The sequence below is a fragment of the Fukomys damarensis genome, unplaced genomic scaffold (genome assembly GCF_012274545.1).
Source record: "Fukomys damarensis isolate Sample0158 unplaced genomic scaffold, DMR_v1.0_HiC HiC_scaffold_33, whole genome shotgun sequence".
NCBI classification, from domain to species: Eukaryota; Metazoa; Chordata; class Mammalia; order Rodentia; family Bathyergidae; genus Fukomys; species Fukomys damarensis.
The window spans coordinates 33085450-33091039 of NW_022900945.1; positions in this window are offsets into that span (position 1 = coordinate 33085450).

A 5590-nucleotide genomic window follows, 5' to 3' on the forward strand; every position below is an offset into this window, starting at 1 on the left:
AATTAATACCCCCTTTTATTTTTTTTTTTTTTTAGTACCGGGGATCAAACTCAGGACCTTGTGCTTGCAAGGCAGGTGACAGCACCACTGGGCTAAATCCCTGGCCACACTTTGATTTTTATATGATTAAAATTAGTGCACAAAACTATACTTAGTCAGGCACTCAGTCAGGCATAGTAGCACACGCTTGTAATCCCAGCACTCAGGAGGCTGAGGCAGGAGGATTGCTAATGAATTTGAGGCCAGCCTAGGCTATCATACATAGAGAATTTGAAACCAGCCTGAACAACACAGCAAGACCCTATTTCAAAAACCAAAGCAGAAGAAACAAAAAAAACACCATACTCAAAATACAGGAAGCCATTGCCATTTCTGTATCCTTCCTTAATAGGTGTTCAGGGGTATTGTTTTCCCTCTTATGTTGTTTTGTCTTTTAAAGGAAGATCACGTCTTTTATTCTAGTCATCTGAGTTTAGGTTTAAACCTCCCCCAGGAAGTTTTCCTAATATTCTGTTTACTATAGCTGGATGCTCTATTTCATATGATAACTATCTTTACATAATGAGAAAAGCTATGGCAACCCCTCCATTCATTAGAAAATACAGGTTTTTTTTTGTTTTTGTTTTTACTTGCTAAATGACAGTTATTTAGAGTACAGCATGCTTTTCCCAAATTAAGACTGAAAAATCATTTCTAATGACCTTCTAATTGCTGATCAATTCCAGTAGGCTATAAAATAAATGGCTTTCATAAAATGGTCTCATGTCTGTACTGCCAAAGGTCTGGGGAAATGATGATGTGCCAAAAGTGACAACTAGTCAGACACAGAGGCAGGCACCAGGAAACCCAGCCACCAGGGCTAAGGTGGGAGGGCTCCTTAAGCTTGCAAGTTCAAAACCAGATTGAGTGAAACCAGACACAGTGAAATCCCTTAAAAAACAAACAAACAAAAAAAAAAAACTAATCAGTATGAAATCTAAAGGTCAGGGTACATTTTAATTCTTAACTAAATATACTAACCTTTTGGTCCTAAAACACACATATTTAATAATAGAAACAGAAAAAAGACTTACACTATTTTACCATATGGTGACCTAAATATTTAAGCTATTGGAAGATTGAAATTCTATGGGGAAACACAGCGAGAATTACGTGACAGGGTGGAGCCTGAAGGTGTTTTGTTTTCTGCCATCTCCTCAGAAATCTCCTCAGTTCTGTCTGACCACGGAGCAAGTGCAAGTTCCCAGGTAGCTGTAACTTTCTAAACAGAAGTCTTAAAAGATGAAGAAAGAGTTGCTCTTCTCTTTGGCAAGGGTGCAATCTGTTATTTAGAAATTGCCCCGTTCCAGATTTGGTTGGGTAAATTCTGCTGGTGATTTTAATTTTTGGATACTGGATATTTCTATACTTTTCTAGGTTTGAAAAGTTTTCCATTATTTATTTGAATGCATTTCCTATCCTTCTGTCTTTCTTAAATCACTCTTGAACCTCAATAACACAAATACTTGCAGTCTTTTAGTATTGTCCCAAAGTTCCCATAAGATTTCTTCCTTCTTCCTGACTCTTCATTTCTCCTGACTGAATTTCCAAATGATCTATTTTTTGAGTTTTCTGATTCTTTACTCTGTCTGAGTTTGGGGTAGTGTTAGTGAAAGCAGTCCCTTGCCCACAGAGTCTCATACCTGGGCCAAACCTCATAGCTATTGAAACCTTTTACTGTGCTTTTAATTTCACTGAGTGTACTTCTTGGCTCAAGAATTAGATTTTTACAGCTGGGCATTGCGGCACAGGCCTATAATCCCAGCACTCTGGAGGCCGAGACAGGAGAATTGCCATGCGTTTGTGGCTGGCCTGGGCTACACAGTGAGACCACCCTCCATATACAAAAGAATGTTATTTGTAAAAAAATTGTTTCCATCTCTTCCCGTTTCTCTACTAGAGTATTGAAACACGCCTCTCTGTCCTTCAAGCTTGTTGACTTTCCTTAAGACAGTTGCTTTAAATTCTTTGAGAATCCTTCCACTCTAATTGCTATCTGGTTAGTTTCTAGAGGTTCATTCTGACTACAGGTGAGGTGGTACTTTTCAGAAGCCCCTAATGCTTGTTGGTGTGTGGCGTCTAGGCACCGAAGGATTAATTATTTACTACAGTCTTCCTAATGAAGCCTACTTCATGCCTGTCTTTCCAGAAATACTAAGTCAGCTGCTTATTTTTTCTTAGCCTATAGTCATATTCACTGTTTCTACCAGATAGCACACACACCCAGATTTGCCAGGAGTCTGCTATTGGTATGCTGCTACTGTTTCATTGCTACATTGCAACCCAAGCCCAGGTTTTCCCCAAATATACTGAAGGTATATTGTTTGGAATGAATCTGGTAAAGCATACTCTGTTCCCATAAGCATCTACCTGGGACCAGGGTTAGCCCAAACTAACCTGTGGTCAGGCACTGTGGAATTGTGCCAAGTTCTGGATAGAACCAGCCCCACAATTGTTTGCTTACATGTGTGGCCACCAATTTGGCCAATTCGTGTCACAGTCCAACCCACAGCCCCCTGAAAACAGCAGAGCTTTGAGGAGGACCAAGGCCTACACTGCTATGTGCTGTCTGTTGCTGAGCTGGATTTATGGCCCGAGAGTGTTACAGGCACCCACAGCTGATGCTGACTGGAAGAAAATACTGTTAGACAGGGGCCATATGTCTCCTCTTGGCAGCAAGACTGTTCCAGAGCCTCCACCCACAGGTGGACCTGCACACAGGAACCAGCAAGGTCTGACCAGTATTAGATTTCACCAGTCCGGTATGTTCCAGGGTAAAGTTCTAAGCCTACCACCTTATCCCATCTTTAGTGCTTGGGTCTTGCTCTGCACTGTGCTGCCTGAGTTTGGGGTAGTGTTAGTGAAAGCAGTCCCTTGCTACAGAGTCTCATAGCTGGGTCAAGCCTCATAGCTACAGGGTCCTGCAAACTACCCTTGACACAGGTAGCATGGACATAGCCCAATAGTTGAATCAGTCCTACCTGGACATATGCATTTTCCTGGTACTGTAGAAGAGCCCCACCTGTGAACCAAGCAATAGCTGTTCTGCCTGAAGCCCTTGCCACTGTAGCTGATGCCATGCTTGATCTCACCTGAGCCTTATGACTGCAGAGACCTTTGTAGTCTCGGGATAGGGGTGAGTATTCCCTAGGACCACTCTGAGGTGGCAGTTATCCTGGGAAAAACCCAAGTCTGTCCCATTTGCACAGAACTCTGCCTGATGGCACAACAAATCCAAGTTTGTGACCCCTGGCCTGCATCCAAGACCTTTGGTTTCCATCTAGTCCTGATTCTTATGTGGCATGGCTTGCACTGAGCTCTAAGACAAAGCCCCATTCTGGCTTTTGTGCTGTGCTCCAAAGTAGGTGGTGTCCTGGTCCCTTCTCTGCTGCCTGAGGTTGGAGTGGGCAGTGATGGTCAGTGGCCTGGGCTAAAGCAGTTCTAGTGGCTCTGTTTGCAGTGTTGCCCTAGCAACAGGATTATGGAGCTCTGTCAGGCATCCTCCATGGTTGGCCTGGTGCTAGCTTTCATGTCAAAGGTGTGGACCTAATTCCATCTTCTCCAAAGCAGGATGCATCTCTATATACTGAATTGATTGGAGTTGGAGGAGAGTTGATGTAGGTAACTCTTTCCTTCCATCCTTCTTCAATGTGTCTTCACTTTTCCTCATACTAAAGCAGATACTATGGTTTCTCACCTGGTTTCCTGAGCTGTCCAACTTGAGCTATGGGGAGATAATTGCTAGAGTATCTTAGCCACAGTCTTGTCCCACCCTGGACATAAACTACTTTTTTTCTTTTTTAATCTTCCCAGAAATTCTACAGATCCACATTCTTGGCCCATATTGTTAAATGAGGCTGACTTACTCCCAGGTTCCAAAGGCCACCGTAAGATTCCACTGTGACCAATTAGGATATTATATCCTCCTTCACAAATTGATGGGCATTTGAACAAAGCCAGAACAATCAAAACTATTCTTGGGAATTTGATTGTAAAGAGAATGTGAGTTCTGAGGAATAACATATATCTGGGGATCTGGTAAGCATCTTTGTTACCTTATTGGGTAAGGCTACCTGTGGGGGGATTGAGATTGAGATTTTATTTTGTTAAACCTTTGGGTCCAGCCATACCTGAAACAAATCTGAATATTTCAGTAATACAAACCAAATTCCTGTTGCAGTATAATCCAGTCAGAATTAGGCTTACCTCAGTGTGTCTCAGTTGGCACTTGAATGGAAACACATTAAGAAATTTCTTTATGTCTTACAGTCTTTAACCCAAAATGGAGAAAATTCTTTCTGTGACAGAGATTCACAATTGTCTCATAATATCCATTTGCTCCTTTACCTATAGTAACATACATTTACCCAAGCACATGTCCTCCAATTTCTTAGCCTCCCTTGCAGCTAGGTGTGGTGATGTAGTCATGGAGATTAAGGGGAAGTGTCTCACAACAGCTTCTGGAAACCTTCCTTAAGCAACAATTCACTCTTTCCTCCATGGAGTGTAAATATGGCTAGTGCTTCCTCCTGAACAGTGATGACAGGTGTGACCCCACAAAAGAATAGCAGAACAGAAAGCTGGGAGGACCCTGGGTCCATTACAACTTAATGGACCTGAGACTTCTTTTGCATGAGAGAGATACTCAGTTGGTGTTTGTTTAAGAAAGTATCAGTCTGTTTAGGTGCAGCCAAACCTAATTCTAACTGATATACTTATTCCAAAATGTTGTCACGATGATTAATGAAACACAGGGGTAGCACATGGTGCCTGTTACAATAACATGGGTTTCCTTTGTGATTGTTCGTACCTATTTAGGGCCTAGCAGCTTACTTATGTTCATATGTCCAATTTGCTCTTCATGACCAACAAGTGGGTAAAATTACAGGAAATTTGGAGTTCTTTTCTATCAAAATTAAGACCTCTATAAAGATGTTTCATTTTCTCTTGTCTTCTTCTACAACTAGAAAACAACTTAATGGAACATCTTGTCTTAAACATACACCTAGGTAATTGTAGGAGGACTTCACTATGGAGGAACTGTGTTAGATGACAGGAATCATAGTGCAAGGGCAGCGATATGATGCAGGGTTTAAGAGGATGGCTTTGAACACAGCTCTTCTTTTGTACCCTATCGCTGGCACCTATGTGGGGCCGGGAGCAGGCTACTTATCCTCTCTCAGACTTTGCTTCCTCTTCATTAAAATAAAAGAATACAGAGTTTCATCATGGCCAACCGGTAGCAGTGGGATGGGTGGAAGTTTCCTAAGATGTTTCAACCTTCTCACAGGTTCCCCCATTATCCAATTATCTCCTTTTGCATTCCTTCCTACTCCCACAAATATTCTCTCAAATCTCCACTCCACCGGCCTTCCACTTTAGTTATAATAACAATAATATTGACAGAGTATGATCTCTTTTAGCTTTCATTTTTTTCTTTATCTTTCTCTTCTTTCTGATTTATTCCCCTTCCTTTTTGTTTCCCCACCTATCATATCCCAGCCTGACAGCAGTATTTTATTACAGTCTTTTTTTTTTCTTTTTTTTTTTT